At 41.2% G+C, this 16,442-nt stretch overlaps 1 long non-coding RNA gene across 4 annotated transcripts in view; it reads left to right on the top strand.

Moving 5' to 3' along the window:
- The first annotated feature begins 146 nt into the window (after nucleotides 1–146).
- LOC148338193 (uncharacterized) overlaps nucleotides 147–16,442 on the top strand; it is a 32,465-nt gene continuing 16,169 nt past the window's right edge. For all 4 annotated transcript variants that reach the window (XR_015842895.1, XR_015842893.1, XR_015842894.1 and 1 more), the window contains exon 1: nucleotides 147–388. This is a non-coding gene — a long non-coding RNA (uncharacterized LOC148338193). The remainder of the gene's footprint in view (nucleotides 389–16,442) is intronic.

The raw sequence follows: 16,442 nt of genomic DNA, 5'->3' as shown, positions 1-16,442 counted from the left end.
GTAATTCCGAAACGAAGGAAAAACAATCACTGATGTACAGAGACAACAATTTGTAATTTTTAAGTAGTGGGGGCGCTCGAGAGCACACTGGTTCATGTTCGTGCCAATAATTCTGTTTTTCTTCTACGCAATGACCCGGTTGGCTCGCCTCATAAACAACATGCGTGGCCTAGCGATTAACATATATGGCGATATAAGGATTTTAGCCTGACTGCCGGAGGCGACAAAATTACCTGCTGATCACTGTGCCAGCTCCATTGGTGTCTGTGGAAACATCATCCTCGGTGCAATAACAGACATAAAAAAACAATTCATTCGGAGTACAACAGAGGACTTATAAAGGAAATGTCATTGATGTTTTGAGAGAGACTTCCATCTCCAAGTAAAGGTAAGACAATAAAGCATTTATAATTAAATCTAAAATGAGATCAGACTATAAAAATAATCATCCAAAAGCCTACATAAAAGCAACATTTGGAACTTTTTTCTTCATATTCTGTTGTTGAAAAGTTTGTTTAAAATATTTGAGCAATATAGTAAAAATATCAAAACCAAGCATCACATTTCCTAATATTCTTAAATAATTTCTTTTATTCAAAACATTGGGTAGCAATTCTATTAATGGTTGCAATGAAAACTATTATTGCTCTACCCCTTACGGTCTGTGGGGAAAAATGTCGATCGATTTTATTATTATTATTATTATTATTGTATTATTGTTGTTGTTGTAAATGCGCTGCTCAGTTTAACCCATGAATGTGTAAATCTAACTTTTATATCACAGCCATTCACATTTCATGTTTGTCGGAGCCCTTGGACAAAAATGTTGAAACAATAACAACTACAAGAACAACATCAGATAATTGTTCCGTATCACTACAAATATTCTGCTCATATTTAGAAGTGAAAATTATAGGTGCACTTTCCAATCAGCATGTTGTGTGATGTGCAGCGATCGTTGGCGATCCCAAGTCCCGACAAATGACTTTTTGAGGTTATGACATCATCGCCCATTCCTAACCAAGCCCGGAAAAGAGTAATAGAAAGAATCTAGATTTAGTATTTTGTTCCTGCAACTATTTACTGTAATTATGACTTTACCATGCGTTTCGATTTACGTTGGTTTCGTCGCCGTGGAACGGAAGTCCATCGTAAACCGAGTACCACCCTGTCCGTCTCTGAAAATAGCGTGTAGAATCACTTATAGACACTAGGGAGAGCCAAAGATTCACATGTAAGATTCCCCCATGAAGCTAAGATTCCAATGAGTTTGGTCAAGCCTGAGTGCATGAAGCTGTGTAAATTGAAGCGCAAAATAATACAGGTTCAACTGTTAACTGTTAAGCATGACTCGATGAAGCTGGAAAATAGGGATAAGTGACACTGCTGAACATATTATCACAATGTAAGTATTTCATATCAGCCAATATTTATAAATATATGTACATATCGATCCATTATCTAAACCACTTCTGGACAGTAGCCGAAGGACACCCTGAACTGGTTGCCAGCCAATCGCAGGGCACACATTGACAAATTATCCGTGTTCATTTATATACCCTATTCAGTATTATTTTCCATTGCACTCTCTTATTTATCTAATTTATATATTTGTCTGTATTATTGTTGTATTGCACTGGAGAGGGGAGCTCTCTAATCTCGTTGCACACTTGAGTACAATGACAATAAAGGGATTTCTAATTCTAAAAAAAAAAAAAAAAAATTTAGAGTGTCTAATCAACCTACCATGCATGTTTTTGGAATGTGGGGAACCAGAGGTAGATACACACTAATAATGCATTCTAAGCATTAACGGAAACCTTATAAACATGAATATAGTCATAGAAATTGCACCTGAATGGGCATATGAGGATTTACAAAGATAAAGTTAACTTAGAAAAACATTGTCAGCAATGCATGGCATTTTGTAGCTAGCCGCAGGAGGGCACCTTGGTATCAATGACTGGTATCGACTGGTATGCCAGATACTTTGAAATAAGGAATCGGTACTTGCCCTGTGAGTGAATGATTGTCTGTCTCTATATGTGCCTTACAACTGGCGACCAAGTTTGTCTTTCAAATGGAATTGGCTGTTATAGGCGGGAAAGAAATGGATGGTTTGATACTTTCCACCACTCGCTTTTAGTCCTTAAATAATCAAACAATCCCAACTTTTCGGAAGCTGTGATGTCATCAAGCTGTAATTGTTTTATTCCGAATGCAGAAAAAAGCTTTCAACCGCCTAAATGAGATTTACATAATTTGACTGAGGAAAAGTCGTCCAAGTATCTGACTGGAAGAAGAAGGGTGCATTTGTGGCTGACGTCCCGTTTCGTTACTTGGCCGGTGTTGTATTCACTGTCGACTTTCATTTATGTTGGCTGGAATGTCGGGTCCTGCTGCAGCTGGGAGCTTAGACATGGACAGTGTCACTAAATGATGATCATTTATGTGTTTCAAGGACATTTTTGCAATTGTGAGACTTACGATCACGCACGTTTATGTGTGCGAGTACTGAATGTGACCCTTACCGAAGCTTTGTTGTAAGACACACTCCTCCTTTTCCTTGTCTCCTCAAAGTTGGCAGACGACGTCTGTTGTGTTGACGTGGCAGCGCCATTGCAAAGCCTATGAAGTCCTCTCGCACATGGACACTTTCAACCTTCCCTCGCTTGTTTTTGTCCTCCTCGGCTTCACACTAAACCACTTAAAAAAAAAAAAAAGATCCCTCCCTCTGAAAGTCCCACTTGTGTCTATGTGTGCATGCATGGGGCCATTTGACTGAGTGATGCTCTGCCAACTCCCGCTGACACGCTTCTTTGGCTTTCTTGTTTGCAAATCCAAGTTGTGAGGAACCAGAAATGAGCCATTTGAAATATAGCTCGGTGTATGTGTGTTTCTAATTGAGGCTGCCAGACTCCACATAGCCAGAACAGAAAGAGCGGACAATAAAATGTTCCTGGTGATTCCTGTTGAGTGGAAGTTACAAGTCAGAGTGTCACTGAACCGTGACAAGTACCAAAACAGAGAAGTCTTGGCCATGAGCAGACACCTGAAAAACAGAGAGTGCTGTGAAAAGAAAATGGGGTCCACACATCCCAATAATCAGGGTGAATTTGCAAATTTCCCATGGATTACGATCAACGCCAGCCAAGGCTCGATTCTGAGATGTCTCTCAAGATTATCCTGTGGTGTGCAGAGTTTTCCCTTGAAAATCATAAATGTCAAACCTGTCTCGTGGCAAATTTTTATTTGTGCGATCTGGTGGCGGCCACATCCGGCCCACCGGCTGCCCATTTGTGAATTACGGTAACGGTCCTTCCCAAATTCTGACGTGGTTGCTGAGTGGAAGCAACGGATTACAACTCAGGCAGTAGCGTGTGAGCCGGATAATGAATTCTATTTCGTTTGGGTGTGCCTCAATGACAAAGTGGGTTGTGAGACCGTATGCCTTATTTGCTGAAGCCATGAGTTTTTGCACCAGAATGTGTAATTAGAGAATTTGACGTGATGTTTATTACGGTTTTATCAATCTCTAAATTAGTCACGAGCGTGACAGCTACTATCGGAAGTGCTGCAAGTTGTTTTTCAGAATAAGAGCGTAATACGACAAGTGCTCTGTTAATTAACTGTGTAAATGTGACTTACTTACCAGCTGTATTAATCATATATGATAATTCTTACTCTCTTAGAAAAACACGTGTGTATATATATATATATATATATATATATATATACACACAAACACACAAACATGCTCAAGAACACCGACCGACAGACACACACACACACACAGGCAGAGTGACTTTTTACTTAATTTATATGAAAAGAGAAGCGACATTTTATTTGAGTTGTTTTTTTTTTTTTTTTTTTTAATTGTTTTGTATGCAAAAGCCAGTGCCTTTTGAATTTATAGTATTGTCGCATGTGACCTGACCAACCTCGATAAATTGGCCTTTGACTCACTGCAAAGTTCCCTTGCGCCCCATTGCGATTTATATTTGAGTACGCTGGGTATAAAGTTTAATGTCCCAAGTCCTTCATCACAATTAAAAAGATTATAAGGAGAAGCCTTTTAACTGCAATTTAGTTACCGGAGAAGCTGCTAGTTGGCTTAGCAGGTTTTTGTTCTTCGTATTTTCCAGCAGTGAGGATGCCTTGTGGCACCTTGTGTCATTTCACAGGTCAGTTTTGGAACGACTACAGACACACAGTGCGTGTCCCACTTTGCACAATATTGTTTTAAACTAAAAACAATTGGAAATCTTTGTTGATTTGGCAACTCATTGAAAGTACAAACTTGATGGATCTTGAAGGTTGAGTTTTTAAAATAGCTACATTAAAAAAAAAACAAAAAAAAACAAAAACAAGTGAACAATGTGTGAGCACACCACATTCAACATAATCATTAGCTGTTTTGCTGCTCGATATGAACTTCGAACCTCTTGAGAACATCGTCGTCTGTGCATGAAAATTTTTCAAACAGTTTTTTACTCAGCGGTTGTGCTTTAAACAGCTGCTAGTGGGTAGGACATTTGAGGCTGGCGAGAGTCCGCCGTAAGCACGTGCGCATGGATTTCTTTGCATGTGAGAGCAGGGCGGTCAGTTGTTATCATGGCCAGATGTAAAAAGTCAGAACCGAACCCACTTCATATATGTTTGGTTAGGCTGCAATGAGCTTAGACACATCGAACATGCACCGGGACACTTGCTGTATTTCACTTCTTTTGGTGTTTTTTTCCCCCCTCCGAAGTTCCTTCATCGCGGGCCATTCAAAGGCTGTTTCCCATTACTCTGTTTTATTGTGATGATTTGGGACGAGCCTCCTCGAACATATTTTAGGATGCCACGTGTTGAAAAACTTGAAAAATAAAGAAAGGTCTGCAAATGCAAGACAGACTTTCAACGTATGGACGTTTCCTGCTTTGATGTGCGCGGTTTGTGTTGTGTTTTGAACACACCGCACGGCTACTGTATGCTGGCAAGCCACAGAGGCAATGTGATCACAATTCAGAATTAAAACACAGTCATGCCTGAAGACGTTCTGGTAACAATAACATGTGGCAACAAGGAAAATAGCCCCGCTTTAAAGAAAAATGGACAAATTACGAGTTGCGGAAGACAGATTGGGCGATACTGAATTTGACTTCGTATCGTTTCAAGATTCAACAAGACAAATAAACCATGCTTATGCATCCATCAGTTTTATATAGTGTTTGTCCTTTTTTGGGTCACGGCTTGAGCTGGAACATGTCCCAGCCATCCTCCAGGCGCGGTGTACTCAATTCCAACCCTTTCTTTCATTTAATGTATTAATTTTCATTTAGTGACATTTTTGGGTTGAGTCCCATTCCAACATTGAAGATCACCCAAAACCCAAATCTGATTAGATTGTGCGCATTTACCGAATGTTGTGGCCAGAGTGTTTATTATGCACCGAGCGCCAGAAAGGAAACCGGGCAACTTGTCAGTGAAGCCGAGCCAAGAATTTGCGGCACGTATTTTGTGAAAAGGAGTGAGATTAAAAAAAAAAAAAGTGTTTGCCGATTTTTCTCAAAACAAAGCAATGTTCCGTGGTTCCTACGTTTATTTGGAGTGGAGGTGTAAGCAGTCAGACTAAACGCACTGCGTTGGACTGAACCAAAGCTGCACTTAGTCATGGAAAATTGTGACATGCACTACTTGGAGAGCAGTTTTACACATACACAAGGTAAAGATCAAAGTTAGCATATCAAAACAAACCAATTTGGTTGCGTCTCAGTGGAACAAGATGACAGGTTGTTCGTTGAGGCCCAAAGCTGCTGAACCATTCACTCAAATTACACGTGAGAATTGGATCCCAGTCTCTTTTCCTCTCTGGCATCACGACAACATGTTACGTGGCCCGAGCAGGATCTTTGGGTGACAGTGTCTATCTTTTGCTTGTCTATTCCTGTGGAATCCCGAGAAAAGGAACAAAGCGCGAGTTGCGAAAGTGGCTGCGCTTTCCACTCAGTCTTCGTCGTACAACGATATATGGAAGTGGAAAACCTTGAAGCTACCATTCAGTGGTCTCAAGGAAGCACAAGGTGAGTTGTTTCACACTCCAGGGACGCTAAAGTATTAGCAGATGGCATCGAGGTTAGCACAGGAAGCAAATAGAAAGCAGCGGAGGTGGTGGTGTCACACCTGAGACAAAAGGCACAGGTGGGCGCCATGGCAACCAGCAGAGCAGGTTTTCATTACTTTCAAATAACCTCAGCCGGCATAGCCAAGTGATAGGAGAGAGACGCCACCTTCTCCAAATGGAATTATGATCCGGGGTGGAGGAAGAACAAGCCAATCGGGGCCTGGCAGCAGCAAACTTGGACCAGGCGGGAGGGGACACTGGGGCACAGAATCACCTGGTATACGATCAAGTCCTGTTGCTGGTGCAGACAGTCTATGACGCCTTGCCAAGCCCAGTAAACCTTCACATCGGAGAAAAGAACGAGGCACCTTCCTGCCTGCTCTGCTCTGGAAGAGGCTCATTAGAACATCTCCTCAGTAGCTGCCCAAAGGTTCTGGCTGACGGCTGCTGTTGCTGGCGACATGAGCAGCTGCTGAGGGCAGTTGCCATGAGTCATCCATCAACACATCTCCACTCACCAAAGAAAATAAACGCTGTGTGTTCAGACCAGAACGCAAGTTGATTGTTTCTTGCTGTGTTTCCATATATTGTCAATGCAGTTTTTGCGTTCAGGAGTGAAACGGTGCGGATGAAGTGTGTGAAGTGAAAAATGTGATTCTTCACGCATATTGTTGGGGTTCGCAAATGTGATCTCGAAGGGGCATTTTGTCGCTAACTGCCATTCGGCATCGCGAATGTCCTTATTAGTTCATATGCAAAACAAGCACTAACAGACACACAAAATTGTGGTCATATGAAAACAATGAAAAGCAATATCTGAGTGATTGTTTGTGCAGTTGCTCAGATCGATTTTTCCTTGTTCTCTCAGCTTCAAAATGGTTTGGTTTTCTTCCATTAACAGCTGTCTGGTGTTCATGTTTGCTTAACAGCAAATGCAATTTTCTCGCATGTAGCCCAAAGCCAAAAACAATCATGATCTAATGTTTAAGCAATCAACCGAAAAGGCAACAATGAGCCACGACAAACACCCTACAGTCAACATGTTCCAATAATTTTGCTCACTTGAAAAGTGGGTGAGTTCAAACAGAAGGTTTCTGTCCTGAGTTGTTTAACGCAACTAGTTGTCAATATGATGAGATAAAATCTGGAATTCTGACATTTTGTCTGATATTCAACTTTTGATTTGACTTTGGCATAGAAAATAAAACAAAACAACAAACAAAAAAAAAATACAAAAGAATTGACCTTGCCATTCCAACACTTTTGGAGAGGACTATAAGTTTGAAACTTGAAATCCCTGCATAATAGGACAGTCCATTTTTCTTCTGGTTCTTTGTTTATATTTTAAAAATAAATGTTATTTTGAACACCTAGAATATATATATTAATTTTTAATTCAAGACAGCGGTCATATTTTGAGTTAATCAATAATTTTAATTCATGTCTAAATTAAAATTACCGACATATTTTTGCACATTTTAGCTCCTATTTTTGTTGTGTTTCCACATCGGTGCATATCAGGGATTGATTATCGTATCAACATCATTCAAAATCATTTTAGCGAGTTGGTTATTTTACCAGGGTGTATCAAAGCATTAAGAAGTACGTCATTCTTGTTTGGTGACCCGTGCGGAGTACACTAAAGAAAAAAATGACCTCAGCAAGCAGACTGTTGTGGTTGTTGACTCACAGAAGCTGTGACTGTGAGTTGTGCGATTGCCGCTGTCACACTTGAAGTCCATGCCTGTGCTGTCAGCCTGTGGGAAGGAGCAAAAAGCGGTACGCGCGAGCCTGCCGTCTGGCTGCGGTTGTCTCTTCCTTAACTCTTGTTTAGTCTCTTGTATTTATAGGTGGAGTGCTGCGTGTTTCAGCGAGCCATCGGGTGGCCACCGTAAGGTTGATTGATGCGATCGTGGACTCGCTTTCCGAAGAAGTTTGACCCGTTTTTTCCCCTGTCACTGTGGAAGTATGTACTCTTTTGTGGGTGTATGCGTATCCTCAAAGCCTGCAAATATGCATGGATGCAGTCATCCCTTTAAGATGTCGCCCCGTGGCATTTTTCACATTTTATTCTCCGCCATTAAATAGTCCACCTGACAGGGGGCTGAGGTCTCCTCCGTCGCCTATTTAACATGCAGACACAGACCCCAGGAATGTTCTTTAATCAAACTTAATTATAGTTTCCCTGACGCGGCCGCTCGCAGGTCCCTGTTAATCCAGGCTTCTGGTTCAAAAGTTCACTGAGGTTTGTTCAGACAGTGAGGAGTGCCGGGGGGGCGCGGACCTCCTGCACAATACTAACTAACTGTTGGTGATGCAACATTCATTACGAGCTTCTTGTCTGCACTCCCGCATGTCGATGTCCTGACAGCAGGATGCCTTTAATGCAGCGTAATTGGACCAAGTAAGAAAGTACAAATAGATGGTTGTTATGTTTAACTGGAGTTAAGATGAGTTTATTTTTCTGAAAACTCAAACTGTATTTACTTTCTATTCTAACCTTGTCGAAATTGGTTCAACCTTCGCAGACAAATCCAATCCAAGTCAATTATGTAAGGAGAAGCAAGCTATTCCCCATCCATGGCCTTATTTAGGCAAATTGTTTGATCTTGCTCGAAAAATTGCTTCAGAGCTCGTGCATTTTGTCTTGCGCCTTACCCACACGAGAAAAGAGTTTGAACCTTCACCGTGTTTTGCATATCCGCCACAAATTGCCCCTCAAAATTCTCTCGTTTGTTCTCATGTTTCGGGCTTGCAGCTGCATGAGGAGAATGAAGACAGTGACAGGTGGCGGCGCTGAATTGACACATCACTGAGAGAGAATGATGCCTTTGTTGTATTGCCCTGTGTTTGCGTGTAAATAACAAAAATTTCTGGGGTCGCTCCAGCACAAAGAAATATGGAGAACTCATTGAGTGACGCCTGAACAATAATTCAGGCCACACCAGGATAAACACAAGACACATGTGGAGTGCGGATGTTGTGTGCATAGCTTGGAACGGCGGTTGACACGTTTTCGAAACAGTGTGCGCTGCTTGAAAGTATGCTGGACGGGTCATTGGAGTTTGACGGGAGAAAAACAGCCTGTTGTCAGCTGCGCGCAACTTATCGTGTTTGACTCCCACCTCAAGAGGCCCCCGTGTTTATATACACATTTGGATTTGGTGGAAAAATGGGAAGTGAAGTGGGTTGCTACAGAATATCTGGCAAATTTAAAATAATGAGGCAGCCAAGTAATAGCTCATTCCCATGTCCTCCCTAAATAACTGTGACTTACTGACACAAATTGTATAAGTAGCACGGTCATGTGAATGCAAATAATGTTACCGTATGTGCTGTTGCCTTTATGTCTTAGAGGCCTGATGTCTTACAGTATTTAAGCGCAAAGTTACGCAGTGACAAATTGTCAGGACGTGAAGCTTTCTTCAAGTGAAGAAGTCAGCTTACTTCCTTGTCTTCTGAATCAAGCCCTTTAGTTTGTATTTTCCCTGATAAAGACTTTTACTTTTCAACTTCTGTGTCAAGTCTCCTGTTCTGCACGTGACAGGTGCAAGCGTTTACAATTCTAGAAATACCATCCATGTATCGATTATATTTGTAAAACTGATTGCACAGTCTTCACTGAAGATATGTTTTTGGAATGTGTGAGGAAGCCAGAGAAAACTTTTCAATTCAAACGGCACACAGTAGAGAATTGTTTTCTGCTGGAAGTGGCCGGTTGTTCATTTTTGAGCATTTTTCAAACTAGCGAGTGGAGCAACCTTGTCCAGTTATATTAACCTAAAACTAACTGCATAGGTTCCATTCATGAATGTCCTCTTTTTTCATAGTTATTACAACTCGGCGAGAGCAATATTACATTCTGACGCTATGATAATCATAGGCAGAAATTCTGAAGTATCACGGAATTAAAATGACATCTTTAAAAATGTCCTTTTTGGAAAATATTTGAGTACGGTAAATTAAAAACTGCATTTTTTCGCTCCATCGAACCTAATCTATTTTCTTTTTAAACTAAATATAGAATATTTGGTACAATGAGATGCGAGCTCCATGTTAAGTTGAAAGAAAGAAAGACAATGAAAGAGACAGAGTAACATTCTTCTTATGTTTTAATTCTTCTTAGTCGCAGTGTGTTTTTTGGGAACAGAAGCAAGCTAGTCATGTTGTCCTTGGGGCTAACTAGTACCTGCTGGCACAGTTTACATTTTTTTAGGACAATGCACATTAATCAACGAAGAGGAATTAGGCTGTAGCATGGCACTTGTTCTCTGTTCTCTCTCACTTCCTCTCCCTGTAACTGCTCACCCCTCCCCTCTCTGCTCAGTTGTGAAGGAGGGAAAAAAGGTGGCTGGCGTCTCTCCGTCAGTCAACACGACGACTCGTTAACTGATCGCTGCAATCAATCACATTGCAGCTGCTTACAAGGGACCTCAAAAACAAAAGTAAAGCTCATTACAGGTGATGGGCAGTTTTAGCGGTAATTGAAACCTTGACTTTTTAAAACCAAGATTAACCATCAAAACCAGTAATCGGCCCATGCCTAATTATAACACACACTGGGTTATGTGGATAGGTTCAAAAGAAACAGCTGTGAATCTAGGCAGCATGGTGGACTAGTGGTAAGGACATCTGAGTCATGGTTCTGGGTTTGAATCGTGGTTGCTCTGATTTCCTCCAGCATTCCAAAAAGATCCCATATTAAACATTTAAAAGACAGAAAACACCAAATGTACTGTAAGTGTATATTCTATCCGTATTTATTTGTCTTTTTTTCCCAGCGTATTTCTTACTGAAGTAATCCAAATGCATTTGAATGAACTGCAGTCACATGACTTTAATGTTATGGGACATTATTTATATTGCACGTTTTTTATAAAAGCTAACCTTGTGTGCTTTATGTGATTCAAATTACAACATTTAAAACCATTTCAAAACATTGGAAAAAATATTGGAAAATAAACTACAGAAATGAAATGCATCTCACTAAAAATTCATTTTAAACGTATTTTAGAAATGCTTAAAAACAACTCATTCATAAGAAAAAGAGTATAGTTCTTAACCTGGACTTAAAAACATTCACACTTGGCTGATTTCACGTCTGTTGGTAGTTTATTTCATTTGTGTGCGGCATCACATCTAAATGCGACGTGACCATGTTTGCTTTAACCCCAACCCTACCTTTGATTGACTGGTGACCAGTCCAAGTTGGCTTCTTGTCCAAAGTCAGCTATAATTGTCTCTAGCTCGCTGCGACCCAGAACAGGATAAGCGTTGTAGAGAATCGTTAGATAGAAAAATGACATGTAAAAGTACAAAACATTTATTTTTCCAAAAGATTTTGACACGGTTTCATGTTATGTACATTTTCCAAATGTTGAAGTCACTCATGGTTTAACAACTCTTTATTTTGCCTGACTGTAGTGCAGGCAGCGTGGGTTCAATTTCCACTTCACAGTGGTGTGAACGTGAGTCTGAAAGGTTGTTTTTATTTAAATGTGGCGACCAGTCCAGGCTTGGGTGCAATCTGCCTTTAGCTTGAAGTCATCTGGGATCGGCTCCAGCTTTCTGTGACCCTGATTAGCGGAATTGAACAGTCCAATCAAGGCCTCGTTGGTAGTGTGGCTTCTGCAAGAATATGGAATTTGCTACTATTTATACATTGCAGACACAAATAGTGTATGTTTGCATAGAGAGCAGGCTAATTAGAGCTGATCAGCGGTCAGAGGACACGCAGGCAGAGATTCATTCTCATGCCAGTGTGAAGCCCCTGTCCGTGTGCCCTCAGCTCACCCAGGAAGAATTTTAATGCTAGGTCCAAACAGGGCCGCAGAGACCCGGGAAGTGTTTCGGAATATCGATCTCGATTGAGCACAGCCATCTGAGAGGCGCGCAAATGACAGCTGCTGGTCGCTTCTTCCATTTCATTATGCAGTCTGCAGTGCTTCATTCGCATCCCACTCGGCTCATTATGTCCTGCAGCAGTCCTCAAGGCAAGTAAGCGAATGTGTGCGTGCCTGGCTCACCCCTGTGCAGGGGGGACTTTTTATCTGGACCTTGTGAAATCCAGCAGGTGGCGCTCTGAAGAATTCTTTGAAATTAACTTGCTATTCAATATGCAGAATACAGTTCGTTGCAAACCTTATCACTTTTATTATTATTATTATTATTATTATTATTATTATTAGTCGTAGCAGCAGTAGTAGTAGTAGTGTATGAATACATTTAATCCACATTTTAATGCCATAGTTTGTCTGTCTGGTTTTGTCTGATAATTTCGTCGTCTATTACGTATGGTCTTGTCACATAACACAATGGCACACAAAAAAAACCCTTTCAGATTCACTTTAAAAATTATTGATGTATTTGTTACGTTTTAGTCTGCGTACCGAATATATTTAGCTCTTTGGCAACTCTTCAATCAACCAGAGTTTAAGAGTACACGTTTTAGATACAGTATATTACGTACATATTTTTGTGTTGTGTATTCCGCATCAATATGTTAAACCAAATTTGTCGAGGGGGGGAATCATCAAATAATTTGCTGAGAGGGGAAGCTATTGTCTGAGACGGGAAAAGAGCTGAGAGGTGAGAATAGATAATGATGCAGCTGGCGTGTGAGCCCCTGAGGATTCTGGGAAAAGCGTCTTCACGTCCTGTGGCATTGACCACATGACGACTCTGTTGTCACGAGACCACGTTGTAGAGATTGGCTCCGTATTGATGAGATTGTGACTTCACAATCGACTGTTAATTGTCTAAGAATCCGAAAACGGACGTTATATCGGATGTGCTGTGTTTTGTATTGGCCCTCAACTGTTCCAGTTGTTGTTTTAGCTGTTAAACTTCAGCAGCTAAAATATACCATTTTCTCTAAAGTGTCTGTTCCGTCCATTTCACGTGGGCAGTGGAAGGAAAGATGTCTGTCGTGTTCCAAAGGAACACATTTCCATGCATCAATGACAGTGTACGTCTATCAACAGCTTGGGTCTGTTACAAAACCGCCGTGGTCTCTTTACTCTCCATCCAGCCTTGACTTCATGGTCTGGGCCGATGACACTCGAGTCTGACCCGATGCTCGTGTTCTCACAGAAAGGGAAGATTTTTATTTTCACGTTGTACACTCGACCGTGAAGCAGAATGGATCAGCATTTTGATAGATACATGTTACTGAGTGACCTGTTGAGGCAGCAGATAATATTTCAATATCTATCACTCGGATATTTGTGAGGCGTCTTCTCTTGCAATGCAGTATGAAAGCCCCCGGTGTTAATATCTATGTGATGGAAATAAGTGAATATCAAACGGATGAAAATGTTCTATTCCTACTTCCTTTTTAATGAGACATTACAGAGGCAAGGCTCAGGTGCCTTAATTTCAAGATAGGGCAGCTGAAAAAGATTAGCGCTGAAGGAAGGGAGAAAAAAACGTGTTTACGATGTCATACCTACTAATGGATGAAATATTGCAGCTTGGGGTAAACATTTTCAGAAGCGCACTTACCGCTGGCTGGGTTCCATCGCAGCCTGGAGGCTCTGCGGTCACTCGGCCCCACATTTTTAGCCCCCATTTATAGGATGATGGCTTCAAGCGGCCGCCAGAGGGTTCGAAGGTCGGCGAGTTATGAGGACCGAGCTGTACCTTTTCCTCTTTAACGGTACTTTTACTTTTGCTGCTGGATACTCTAAATTGTGGACTCAATTGGAGTAGAGTAGAAATCGACTAGTTCAAGCGACTTTTCAGCGCATTTTCAACAATGTCCGCGTGCTGTCCTCAGTCTCGGCCGTCTTTCCGCTACATAAGTAAGTTACACAAGATAAAAAGACTTTCCTAAAAGTTGGCTGATGCCACAGTGGATCTTTGGGTCAGTCTCAAGCAACTGCAGTTGAATCTATGTTTTTACTGATTCGTTTAAAGCAGACAATTTTTTTAGGTTGTTTTGTTACCTGTCACATGATCCGGCGAGTCTTTCGCCTTCTTCAGAGTGTCACATCACACAACCGCGGTTGAAGAATGTGTGGCATCAGACGACCTTTGCCGCCTGGTTTAACTGTGCACCGTTTTTGTCTTCACATTCTAAACCAAAAAGGTATGTCAAAGCTTTTTCCAGCAACACATAAATATGCTCTCTAAAATATTTTCTGTATATTTTCCCTGCAATGTTACACTTAATGATCCTCTCTACACTGCGAGGCCTGCTTACTTTGTTCATAGATAATTACGTGCAGGGCAAGCCGCGGCCCTTGGGGCCTTTGGGAAGACCTTTAGCTGAGGAGAGACGGCTTTACGCCTGTAATATAAATTAAGAGCGGCCATGCAGGGGAGGAGAGAGGATGGACACCTGAACCTCTTTCATGAGGCAATATCTGCTCGTTGACTTTCCTAGCCGGTGATTTATTGCACCCAGAAGGAGAGGCGCAAGTTTTTGCAGCCTGAAGTTTTGTTGTGGTGACTTGTCATGGACCACTTTTAAACAAACAAATTGTCTGTTTGCAAAAAGAAAAGCAATAAATATGCCAGACGCCTGAATACATCGGGATTTTTGACTGTATGATGGTTTTGTAATGAGCTTGATGGGCCCCATCCTAGTCAGGACGCTTGGGGGGAAAATGACATCAACCCTTTGGTCCCGTTTCTCTTCTTTGACTTTTGGGTTTAAATTAGGGTTAGGTCTAGTTTTGGGATGAGGGGTTGGGGTTTGGATGTTTAGGTATTGATAAAGGGGTAACGTAGGTTATGAGGGTTTAGGTTAGGAATTACGTTGGATTTATGATTGGGGTAAGGCTTTGTCAGGATAAGATCTGGGTTTAGGTTAGGCTTTAGATCCTCTTATAATTTAGGTTAGGATCTTGGTTAGGGGTGAGTTTAGGGTTGTTTAAAGGAACTCAGATGACATCTTTTTCTGTATGATTTATTTTGTTGTTTGTAACATAACTATAAGATCAAAACATGTCATTGCAGTTGGGGTTCCTTTTAAGGGTAACGATTCTCAGGATTTGTACATCGGGGGAAGGATTTGTGTCATGTTCGGGTTTGTGTTAAAATGGAATTAGGGTTAAGGAAAGGGAAGGGTTATAGAGTCTGAGTTTATGTAAGGGTGGGTCAATTTAGGTCTAAGTAAGAAATTAGGTTCAGTAGTATAGTTATGATTTCTTAGGTTACACAACTGCAGTTTCCCACTACTGGAAACCAAATAATAATTGATAACGTCTGTCAATTTCAAGTGAGCATTACAATGGCCACCTGTACCTAATGTAGCATCCGGTGGCTGAAGAAGATTTACCACAGTAATTTACATTTATGTTTCAACATTCTGGTATCCCAATTTGAACCCTGGTGGGCGGTCATAAAAATGATTTGTCCTGTCTTATAATTTTCACCATGACATAAGTAACCATTGTCTTAAAAGTCTACCATTGCCTTACTTGAGGTACCAAAGCTCTCAAAATGATTGTTTCAAAGGGAAAGTCTTTGTGTACTAGGAATAGTTTTTCCATCTGGAAGGAACATCTGCTCTTTTAATATGGAAGACAATGAATCATTTCCCCCATCTTCTAATTCTTAAAACAAGAGCTCACTAGAAGGAGAAATCTCTCTGAGCGACATCCGCGCTATTCTTTTACTTTGCGTTCTCGTGAAAAACTTCCAAGCGGTTTACTCGCCGTCCTGCAGTTGCAAGCAATGCATTCATCTTCCCAAAGTACTTGTTATGGCAATCAAACAAAATAAAACGGTCATGAGCCGTGACCTTGTGATTTCTGTCAGCCTGCTGTAGCCGTTGCCTGTTCAGGAAGTCTGGAAGCATCAGCAGGCCCGATTAAAAAATCATGAATCAATTTGGGCCGGTTCAAAATTTCAAACAGAGCTCCCATTAAAAATTCACAGTCGCCTGGCCTTCTCTCGCATGTAAATGCATCATTGCTATTGCGGAGGCTGATTAAGCCTCCTTATGTGCTTGATATTTGACATTGGTGTTAAATACTTAGTTGGATAAAGTTCTCCTCAGAGGGGTTGACCATGAAACGCATTTTACTGCTGAATAGCGAGACACAAACTGTATTGCCACATTTTCACTCATTCACAACGTGAAAATGCGGAAAAAAAGTGAACTCCGTGAGGTGAATGCACCTTTTTACCCGATGCATCGCTCTTCCTTGCGCGCGCACACACAACCTCCCAAGTTTCTATGGATACCAGTGGGGAAATAACAGAGATCTCAAGGACAGGTATGTTTTGCAAATGAGAGCCGCTTATAATCAGCGATGTCATCGCTACACAAGATACACGTGCATTTCAACACAAAACACGATGAACCATCGGAATTCAAATGTGA

This window comes from Idiotropiscis lumnitzeri, chromosome 4 (genome assembly GCF_059441095.1).
Source record: "Idiotropiscis lumnitzeri isolate Australia: NSW breed Sydney's pygmy pipehorse chromosome 4, RoL_Ilum_1.0, whole genome shotgun sequence".
Taxonomy (NCBI): Eukaryota; Metazoa; Chordata; class Actinopteri; order Syngnathiformes; family Syngnathidae; genus Idiotropiscis; species Idiotropiscis lumnitzeri.
Note: the sequence above shows the minus strand (reverse complement) of the source record. Positions and strands in the feature narration are given on the sequence as shown.